The sequence below is a fragment of the Choloepus didactylus genome, chromosome 1 (assembly GCF_015220235.1).
Source record: "Choloepus didactylus isolate mChoDid1 chromosome 1, mChoDid1.pri, whole genome shotgun sequence".
In the NCBI taxonomy this organism is placed as follows: domain Eukaryota; kingdom Metazoa; phylum Chordata; class Mammalia; order Pilosa; family Megalonychidae; genus Choloepus; species Choloepus didactylus.
The window spans coordinates 131,451,030-131,462,932 of record NC_051307.1 but is presented as its reverse complement, the minus strand read 5'-3'; the positions used below and the strand labels follow the sequence as shown (position 1 = coordinate 131,462,932).

At 35.3% G+C, this 11,903-nt stretch overlaps 1 pseudogene; it reads left to right on the top strand.

The window, feature by feature from the left end:
- The first annotated feature begins 2,413 nt into the window (after positions 1–2,413).
- On the top strand, positions 2,414–3,301 carry LOC119527300 (annotated as a pseudogene).
- Positions 3,302–11,903: the final 8,602 nt, after the last annotated feature.

Below are 11,903 nucleotides of genomic sequence, written 5' to 3'. Positions count from 1 at the left end.
ATCTTGAGCTTTGGCCAAAAAATTTCCCTAATATATTTTAAACCTTGAATAAATGGTGAAAAACATTATTTCAGTGATTTTACAATTTCAAGAAGTTCTCTGATCCATCTATACAGAATCAATATAGAGAAATTAAATTCAATGTTAACATATTATTTCCGGTATTTGTTTGTTTGGTTGGTTGGTTGAATTGTTTTTGTTTTTTGTTTTTGTTTTTGTTTTTGTTTTTGACAGGTAAACTCTTGGGATGAATAATTTATTTAAATGAAAAGTCAAAACTGTCTACTTAGGTGGGAATGTTTGATACCTTAGTGAAAAGGAGATGACTACTAAAAGAAGAAATGTAAAATATTGTCCATTAAAATAACTGTCTCCAGATATGTTTCCTTCAGAGAATTTTTCCTCTTCTAAATATAAATTTGATTGATATAGCTCTTTAAAATTATAGCTATTAGCTTCCAGTTTCAGCTCTATGATGTAAAGAGCTTGGAAGTCATCATCCCTGTTCTTACAAGAAAAAGTGGAAATACTTAAAATCAACAACTTTTCTTGGACTCTTATATCTGAAGTTGCAGGGAAAACCAGCACTCCAGCATCTGGAGGAACAAATGCATCCAGAGGGTCATAGACAAGATCAGCTTATTTGATGCAAAAGCTTCTGGAGCCATGAAAAGTTAAGAACAACTATATGATGTTCTTGACAAATTGCTGTCGGATAAGTGTGAGAGTGAGAAACACTTTAGAGCACATAGTCTATGAGTCCCCCAGACTTTTGTAGAGTTTACATCCAGTTCTCATGGTGAAGACTATGAAAAGCCCCCTCATGGCTCTGGCAGACAAAAGGGAAGAATAATCTTTGTGAGATAAACCCAGGGCTTTGTCCATAACAAATGCTTAGTCTCTGGGGAATAATATTTTTACAGAGCCTGATATTAGCTGGTAGAAGGGCACCCTTTATCTTCAGTTCCCTCAAGCATCCCTCGAGGACTAGGGGTTCAAGGAAATAAATTGGCAATACTACAGCCTGAGAAGGGAGTAGGAGGCAAGAAGGAGCAGGAGGCAAGAAGAGGAAAGCAATATTACTGGGGAAACACTTGTGAAGGTTAAAGTCCCAAAACATAGGTCCACAAGAAAGGCTGAGCTTTAATCAGACTATAAAATGCCACCCTATCCCATACATCTTATCACCATGCCTGTAAGGATCCTGTCTATTATCAGCACTTATAGCAGAAAGAATTGTAAGACAAAGGTCCTCTCTGAGCAGGAGACCTTAGGGAAGACCATAGTCAAAAGTGGAGACTAAAACAAGGAACAAGGGTACTAGACAAATTTAAAGCTTCTGGAACCTATAGATACAAAAAACATTGAATACAGCCCAACTCCTAGCCCGAGTAATATAAATCTTCAGAATCAAGTTCTGTTTACCTCAGTTCCTATTTCCAGATACAACACATCCAGCTTTCAAAACAAAAAAAACAAAAAAAACAAAAAAGAGATGGTATGGAAAAAGACAAGAAAAAGCACAGTCTGAAGAGACAAAGCAATCAATAGATCCAGGCTTAGTGTGACACAAATGTTGTAATTATCCAACAAGGAATTTAAAATAGCTATGATTAGCATGTCAAGGCCTCTAATGGAAAGATACAACAAAACATGAAAGAATAGATTGTTAATGTAAGCAGAGAATTGGACACTCTGTTATAGAAATAAAAGGAAATGATGAAAAATTTAAAAAATATTGTAGATAAATGAAAAATGCCTTTGATGGGTGCATCATTATACTTCACAAAGCTGAGAAAAGAATCAGTGATCTCAAAGATATGTCAATAGAAACTTCTCAAACTGAAATGCTAAGAGTAAAAAGAAAAAAAATCCAGAATTTCCATGAATTGTGTGATAATTTCAAAAGACATAACTTACATAAAATTAGAATAGCAAATGGAGATGGGAAAGGAGAATGGAGCAAAATATTTCAAATACCAATGGCCAAGAATGTTCTGAAATTAATGATGCACACCAAACTACAGGTCCAGGAAGCTCAGAAAACACAATGTAGGATAAATATAAAACAAACAAAATGAACAAACAAAAACTTTACACCTAGATGTATTGTATTTAAACTGCAGAAAACCAAATACAAAGAAAAAAATTTGAAAGAGCTGGGGAGGGGGGACACCTTACCTATAGGGGAAAAATAATAAGAGTTACAGCGGACATTTTGTCAAAAAGAGATCCAAGAGGAAGCAGTGGAGCCAAGCAGGACGCGGCCACCCCAGGCCCTGGGTGCATTGGTGAACCCAATCCCACCCGTCTTCCATGCGTCTGAGAGGAGCCCAGAGGGAGGGATAAAAAGTGCCCATCATAAGCTCCAGAGAGTTGTCTTCCATGGAAACCAACAGAGGAGTGGGTGAACATGAAGCCCAATTCTACTATCCAAGCTGCCATTGACCTCACAGTTGGGCTGCAGGGCACACAGCATTCCTGCTACTGGGCAGCCCTTTGACACTACGAAAGTGAAGATGCAGATGTTCCCTACCTGAACAGGGAGCTCATTGACTGCTGCTTCAAGATCTTCTCCCAGATGGGCTTCTGAGGCTCTTACAAGGGGACCAGCCCAGTGCTGAGTGCCAACATTGCCAAGAGCTCGGTCCTCTTTATGTGCTAGGATTCTGCCATCAGGTCCAGAGAAAGGTGGTTGGATTGGACAAGCAGACTAAGCTGAGTGATTTACAGAATGCCACTGCCAGTTTCTTGCCTCTGCCTTTGCTGCACTGGTGCTCTGTCCAATTGAGCTCATGAAGGGCCTCCTGCAGACCAGGTACAAAATGAAGACCTGGGGAAAGATTGTCAAAAGTCATAATACAGTTGGATCTGTTATGAAGAGCATCCTCACAAAAGATGGCCCCTTGGGCTTCTACTAGGGTCTGTCCAGCACTTTTCTTCCACATTACCAGGCTATTTCCACTTCCTTGGTGGCTATGAATTGAGCCAATTATTTATTTATTTATTTTTTCATCAGGGATCTCAAAAGATGTTAAGAGGTAGAGTTGGTAGAATTTGCCTCTGACTGGCTGTATAGCCAGTGGGTTGTATCAAATCCAGAATGCAGGTTCCTTCCATGCCTGGACAGCAGGCAGGATTAATCAGAACCTTTCTAAGAGGCTTGACAAATGAAGGAATAATAGCCCTGTATTCTGGACTGAAGCCTACTATGATTCATACTTCCTCTCCCAAGGGGGCACTGGTTTTGGCCTATGAATATAGCAGGAAGTTGATGATGAGCCAGTTCAAAGCATGCTGACATAAATTTAAGGACTACAATTTATCTCAGGGTTTCATGGAGTTCAAGACTAATATGTAATTATTTTGGCTTCATGGGAATTTTATGTATTTGTCTTCCTTTCTTCTAAATCTTAAATTTTATGGAAGAACCTCTATTTTACATCATGTAGTTTCTGCCTATAACTGTACTGAAATAGAAAAGTTGCTGCTTTTGTCCTTGGTGGAATATACTGGCTGAGCCGATGGTCCTAAGTACTTTCTCTGAAAGGTCAAATATAGGATTAACAGGTTTTTTGCATAAACATGTGGATATACATGCAGTTTTGTTATGTGTTGAATGAAAAACACAATTTGGTTCTATGTTTAACCTCAGATATCACAGAAAAACCCATCATTGGCCATGTTCTTTGAAGATGGTTATAAATGATTGCTTAGCTAATTTAACATACAAGATCTCTTTTAAAGTCTGCTTAACATGTGCACTATACTAAGCAGTTAAAGTTTTATAAAAAGTTTTAATGTGAAGCTGGAGAACAAAAATATCTAGATTTTTAAAAAGGAGAACAAACCTGCATACTAGTGTGGCTTCCATATTCTTGAGTTAAACTTTTGGAGTAGACATCCTAGATTTTCCCAAGATGCTCCACTCTTACCTGAAATAGTGCCAATTCAATATCTAAATGGGATCATATTCCTCACTCTGACTAATTGTTAGGTGTGGCCTAGAGCATCAAACCTTTGGGAAGCAGCACAGCCTTCACCTTTGTCAACTTCCCCTCTTCCCCCTCCAAAAGAACTTCTACTCTTCTGGACTTTAAATTGGGGAAGGAGCTAAGGGGAGGGGCTCTGCTGCCTTGCTTTGATGGAGACCCAGTGGTTGAGAGTGGCACTTTGCTTCTGGTATCTGGGTCCTGGCCCAGACAGGATCCTCCTTGGACCACTCACTGTTCCTTCTGCCTCTACCACCCAGAAATTCTTCCAGGGAAAATAGAGTGCCACCATCTTCAAGAGAAGCCTTTGTTCCATGTGAAGTTATCAAGACAGAGATAACTTCACTCATGGGTGAAGTCCTCTCCTCTCAGAGAGGAAAAATAGAACTTAGTGCTTTTAGTAGGCAGTGAGTAATGTCAGGGTTAACCCATCCTGAAATTTACATTGAGGTCCATAACTCTCTGCCATGATTTAAAAGGGCTGGAGACTTCTAAAATAGGGTACTGGAAGTCAGTGAATTTTAATGATGATTTTATATAGGGTGTAGTTCTATAAAGTAATGAAACATGAGAAAAGCAATTTTATCAAACTTTCCATTATAGGTGCATCCACACAAGAACCCCACAGTTCATTAGGTCCTCACAGACTTAGACATGGATAGCTGTTCTTTGGCCAGATGGTGTAACAGGGTCTTTCTTACCACTACTAGAGTAAAGCCTCATGATTCCATGCTCCAAGACCAACAGAGTCTCTTAATAAAAAGCAGTCTTAGCCGGTACTGCTGAAAGCAAGCAGACCATTGATATTAATCACAGCCATGTCTCAGACCTCAGGTTTTCCTAAACTTTTTGCCCTCTGTAAGGCCTCTGTGATAGCTGTGACAGAAGCAAAAGAGTCAGGAAAGGGAGCTGCTGCTGACATCCAGGCGGGGCTGCTCAGCATGGCGCCTGGAGTGCTCCAGAGCTGTAGGCTGCCCTTCCATTTGCTCTCTCTCTAAAATAAAATAGTTTTCTGATTTGCTTTTCTCTCCATACTCAAAGTGGTCACTAGATACTAAGTGCCAGTTCATATCTGAGCCAAATGAACTAAAACTGAATAGAAAAGGGACTGGCTCCTAGCAGAAAGCAGGGTGGCTCCAAGTCCGCAGTGCCTCATTCAGGTCCATGGCTAGTCTCAGCCTGTTGTCAGCAAAACATTTCCTCCCACATTGTCTGTTAAAGATGCAACTAGCTATCTTAAATAGAAGTAATTTCAACAGCGTGAGAGCGAGTAGAAGAGGGGAATGAGTGGAAGGGATTTAAGTCAGGAGAACTTTTCTTTCATTTAATTTGTTTAATTCATGTTTAATATTGGTGTAAAACTTGTGCTATTTCAGATATGTATTTCAGAAAAAAATATGGTCGCCTGAAATATTGTGTTTCAAGGAATTTGGGCATTCTATCATTAAATTATTTACCTAATTAAAGAAAATAAAAACATGTAATCAAAAAAAGGAATGAAGTGAAATATTTAATTTACTGAAAGAAAAACCAACATCAACAAAGAATTATATAACCAGTAAAATTATCCTTCAGGAATGAAGGATTTTAAAAAAAAGAGACCTTATATCTGACAAACAAAAACTGAGGAAATTCTTTGCCAACTGACCTGCATAGCAAGTGATGTTAAAAGATCTTCAGGGAGAAGAAAAATGACATTGTTCCAAAACTTGGATCTACATAAAGAAAGGAAAACTACAATAGAAGAAATACAAAAAGATAAAAAATATTTCTCTCATTTTTAGTTGATCTAAAAGATAGCTATGTGTTTAAAGCAATAACATTAGAAATATCTTGGGTGACTATAGCACTTGGAATTGCTAAAATCTAAAAATTTACAAGATCTTTAAATGATGAGGATATGCGGTGACAAGAACTTTTATTCATGGCTGATGGGAATGCAAAATGCTACAGCTTCTTTGGAAGACAGTTTGGCAGTTCTTCATAAAGTTAATTAGAGTTTACTGTATGATCCAGCAATAGTGCTTCCACACATTTACTCAACTGATTTGAAAACATGCCATGCAAACACCTGCACATGAATGTTTATAATAACTTTACTCATAACTGCTCAAAACTGTAAGGAATCAATACATCCTTTAATAGTTGAATGGACAAGGAAACTATGGTAGATGCATACAATGGATTTCTATCAGCAATAAAATGGAATGAACTGCTAAGTGATGCAACGACATGGCTGAACCTTAAATGCATATTGGTAAGTGAAAGAAGCCAGTGTGATAAGACTGCTTGTTGTACTACTCCATTTACATGAAGTTGTGGAAACTAAAAAGCTATGGAGATGGTAAATAGATTAATAGTGGCCAAGGGTTCAGGATAGGGGGAGGTGAGAATTGCATATGCAAAGCACAGGGAAGATTTTTAAGACTGAAAATATTCAGAATTGATACCGTAATGGTGGATTCATGACAGTAGGCTATTGTCAAAAAAATCAGACGTCATAGCATAAAGAGTGAACTTTAAATCTTATGAATTTTTAAAAAGTCATTTAGAAGATCCCAAGATGGAATTCACAATGTTTCCAAAAAAAATCAAACCATATTTAAAATAGTTGAAACAACCTCACTGACTAGTATGGGTAATAAGGGTGCTTAACTAAGTAACTTTGGGATTTAGTGGTCTGTAAATCTAATTACAAAAGGAATTGTATATAAACACTAATCTAGTTGATAAAATTGTTTCACATGGGGGTGTTGGTTCACAATTCTGAAAATATTCTACATGTATACTTGAATTGAGCAATTAAATAAATGAATGACATATCCTGTGAGACAGTTTTCCACTGTTGGAATAGGAGATTACAGATAAGCAAACAAGAAGGCTAGAATAATCAATGTGGTATTGGATTACACTAACAGATTAGAGTTGAACTCAGAGTGAATTCATGTTTACCTTAACGCAGGTATGTATGGTTACATATAGAAATATACGTATGATTAAATATATATAGAAATATTTATTGATTTGTATGCAAACATTGTTTAGTATGCATACATATATTACCTTGTATTTGGTTTGACTAATATAAACCTGAACAAGACTGTTTTTATCTCATATATTCAATAGCCTCTATTTTGGGAAAGTATTTCATAGTACTATTTTGCTTTGGGGAGAGTGTTTTGTTAAGGATAATGATAGACAGCCTGTTCTTATAAGATGGAAATTTAAAGGCTGTGGACATTATGGTTATCATTAATTTGGAGAGAGGGATCTGTGAAGGTAAGACTATATGGTGGTAGTTTCAGACTGGAGATAAAACAAAACTTCCTTTATTTGACTGAGACTGAACTCTTAAATATCAACACTTGTAGAATTTCCACTAAGGGAAGTGATGCTCCTTCAAAGGCAGATGAGTAGGGAACTAGGAGAAGCAGTTCCCTGTTGGGAAAGCTCATGATGGACCTGGACCTGTAGGATCTGAGAGAGGTCCTATTTTACAGCAAATCAGGTTGTTCTCTGATTTGTGCTATCCTAACAATACTCATGTACTTGATATCTTGTTTAATGTTGTGATGCAATCAGCTTTTCTAATGGATGCATTTCACCTATTCTTGGGTCCATACTTGGTATAAATTGTAAAAGAACTGCAATATTCTTAATGAAGCTATGAATCAGAATTGCAAAAATGGCAAGTTAGAAGGCAAATAGTGGTCCCTGTGCTTTAAAGAAAATATAGGAACAGGCGCAGACTTGTAGATCAAATAAAAACCAAATGGATATATGGATATTCAAGTATTCCTCAAGGTTTCTAAGATAGTTGAAGAGCTGTACTTACTATAATCTAAAGAGGTGGGATTTCAATGTAATTAAAAATCTAGTGATACACAAAATCATTTTGAAGACTGGTGAAGTCTAGGACATTAATTATATATTATAAAAGCTCCATTCTGATTGTAATCAATAGTCTCTATTTCCCCTCACTTTTTATATTAAAAATTACTAATCTTGTAAAAAATCTGTCAAAGATGTATGGGTTTATTTCTAAACCCTCAATCCTATTCCATTGGTCTATACACATCTATCTTTATACCAGTACCAAAGAGTTTTGGATTACTATGGATTTATATTAAGTTTTGAAATTAGGAAGTGTACAACCTCCAATTTTGTCCTTCCTTTGTAATATTGATTTGGCTATTTAGGGTCCCTTTTTTATTCCATATGAACTTGAGGATCAGATTTTCTGTTTTTACAAAAAAAGGCTGCTAGGATTTTGATAGGTATTACATTGCAACTATAGACCACTTTGGGTAGTATTGACATCTTAATAATATTAAGTTTTCCTATCCATGAATATGGGGTGTCTTGCCATTTATTTATGCCTTCTTTTATTTCTTTTAGCAGTGTTTTATAGTTTTCTGTGTAGAAGTTCTTCACTTACTTGATTAAATTTATTCCTAGCTATTTTATTCTTTTAAGCATTTTGTGGATGCAATTTTTAAAAATTTTCATTTCAGAATATTCTTTGCTTGTGTATAGAAACACAAATGATTTTTGCATGCTAATCATGTAGCCTGCAACTTTGCTGAATTCATTGAGATCTAGTAGTTTTCTTGTGATTCTTTGGGATTTTCTATATGAAATATCACATCATATGTGATTCAAGATACTTTTGCTTCTTCCTTTCCAATTTGGATGCTTTCCAAATAAGTAAAAATACGTCCTACAGAATGGGAGAAATTATAGCTAACCATATATATGATAAGGGCCTGTGGAAGGAGAGAGAGATTTCTCTGTGCTTAGCTGAGTAAGCTGTTGGAAATCACTCCCTCTAGTACAATGCTGGTTGGAAGTGATATCAATAGTCAATACTTATCCATTGAGCATGATATTTAAAGTTACTTTTTGTATATAAATATTACCAAGTAAAGCAAATCCCTTTTTGCCTGCATTGTTTGAGATATCCATATGATTTTTCTCATTTCATCTATTAGATTATATCTGGTGAATTATGTAGCTCTGTATTTTCTGATGTTGAATATTTCTTAAAGGGTTTGGATAAATCTCACTTTATGAACAGGTGTCTTTTTTTGTTTTCTTTTTTTTATGAACATGAAGATTATGGAAAGTGTTTGGCATAAAGCTTATATAAAAATTTAACACAGAAAGGTAAAAAAGAAAAAAATTCAAGCAATTTCCAATACAGACATGTAGGAAAACATCACAGTAAAGTCCAGTAAAAAGGAAAAATAATATTTTTAAAGAGTAGAATAGGGAAAGTGGACTTCATTTCAATAATCAGGAATGTTTTGATATTATAAAATTAAAAGCACAGTATGTTACATTAATATGGCAATAGAAAAAAGAGCAAAAAGTCATATAACTATGTACAAATAAAATTATCAACTGATGAGTTATTAAAAGTAAATTCACAAATCTACCAAAAACATTCACTAAAATAAGAAGATTAATTCCTTAATATGTCCATATAGTAATCAACAGCCACGCTAAACCTTAATTTTTAAACATTAAGGTCATTGTCATTAAAATCCAGAGGAAGCAAATAAAATGCACAATTTTTTTGTGTTCAAACCAATGCAATAAAACAAAATACAAAACTATAACTAGTTTATATTGGAATAATATATTCATTGTTGATTGTCAAGTTGTCAATCATTCATTCATTTATAAGTTGTTTAATTTTATAACCGTAAAAATCTAAGCAAGTCAATTGGAAACAAACAATAATTATTTATAAGAGTGTTCAGTAAGGTGGCATAGTCATGAATCAACTTCATTTGGAAATAAAGATACAAGAATGTTTTCTCAACAACTACAAGGCAACAGGCAAAACTTGAATAAATGGAGGAATATACCTGGTTTATGAATAGAGGGGACAATAATCATTTTAAATTAGATAACTAATGTGATACAAGTTCAGAGAAGACAATATATCAAATTAGTAGAACAGAGTTGTCATGGTTTGAAGCTATTATGTGTCCCAGAAAATGCCATGTTCTTTTAACCCATCCCTGTGGGAGCATAACTATTGTGGGTAGGACCTTTTGATTATGTTGTTTCAATTGAGATGTGACCCAGCTCTTTCAAGGAGGATCTTAATCCTTTACTGGAGTTCTTTATGATATGATAAAAGACAGAGACATTTGGAGAGAGCTTAGAGAGAGAAACTCCCCAGAGATGCTAATAGAGAACTCACAGATACTCAGAGAGAAAGCCACTAGAATCAGAAGCTGAAAGCAATGGATCTGGAGAGTGAAGGACCAGCAGACACCAGCCATGTGCTTTGCTATTTGACAGAGGAACCCCAGATGCCAGAAGCCTTTCTTCAGAGAAGGTATCCTCTTGTTGATTCTTTAAATTGGACGTTTTCATGGCTTGATATCATAACTTGTAATTAGTAAATCCCCATTGTTAAAAGCCAATCTACATTTCTGATATACTGCATTTTGGAAGCATTAGCAAACCAAAACAAGGGTTGAAAGATTAACTGGAAAAAAATGAAATAAATATATCTGCAGCAATAATTAGAATACATTTCATGCATGTATAGATAGATCAATGTGAAGAATATACTTATTTAGCTATATGTTTTCTGATAATTCCATGTGTTCCTATTTCTCCAAAACCTCTCCAACACTTTAATTTCCATTTTTTTTTTTTTTAAATAGCAGCCATTCTAATGGGTGTGAAATGGTATCTCACTATGGTTTTAATTTGAATTTCCTTGATGGCTAATTATGTTGAGCATCATTTCTTGTACTTTCTGGTCATTTGCATATCTTCTTTGGTGAGATGTCCATTCATGTCTTTTGCCCATTGTCTAATTGGGCAGTTTATCTTTTTGTTGTTAAATTGAAAGATTTAATTATATATTCTGGATATTAATCTATTATCTGATATGTGGTTTCCAAATATTTTGTCCTATTTTGTGGGTTGCTGTTTTACTTTCACAATAAAATCCTATGAGTTGGGAAAGTTTTTAATTTGGCCAACGTTCTATTTATCTATTTTTTCTATTTTTTTTTTTCTTTTTTTCTTGGCTTTGGTGTACAGTCTAAGAAACCATTGCCAAATACAGGGTCTAAAGACACTTCTCTATGGTTTCTTCTAAGAATCTGAAGGAATTCTGACTCTTATATCTAGATCATTGATCTATTTGAGTTCATTTGTGTGTAAAGTGTGAGATTGGGTCCTCTTTTTTTCTTTCCAGTTATCCCAGCATCATTTTTTGAAGACACTATTTTTTCCCATCGGAGTGGTCTTTGCCACTTGGTCAAAAATTAGTTGGTCACAAATGTGAGGGTTGATTTTTGAGCTCTAAATTTTATGCCATTCAACTATATGTCTGTCATTGTGCTAGGACCATGCTATTTTGATTACTGTGGCTTTGTAATGGGAAGTGTGAAGTCCTCCAAATTCTTATTTATCAACATAGCTTTAGCTAGTCGGGGCCACTTACCCTTCCATATAAATTTGATGAGTGGCTTTTCCATTTCTGCAAAGATTGTTGGAATTTCAAATGGGATTGCATTGAATCAAGAAATCACTTTGGGTAGGACTGACATTTTCACAGTATTTAGTCTTCCAGTCCATGAACACAGTATGTCTTTCCATTTATTCAGGTCTTTGATTTCCATTAGCAATGATATTTTTTAGTTTTCTGAGTACAAATTCTTTACATCCTTTGTTCAATTAATTCCGAGTTATTTAATTCTTTTGGTTGCTTTTGTGAATGGAAACTTTTAATTGATTTCTTCTTCCAATTTTTGTTTCTTGTGTATAGAGTCACTACTGAAATTTTGAGTTGATCTTGGACCCTGCTCATTTGCAGAAATAATTTAATAGCCCTAGTAGCTTTGTTTTCTCCAGGATTTTTTTTTTTATATGTAGGAT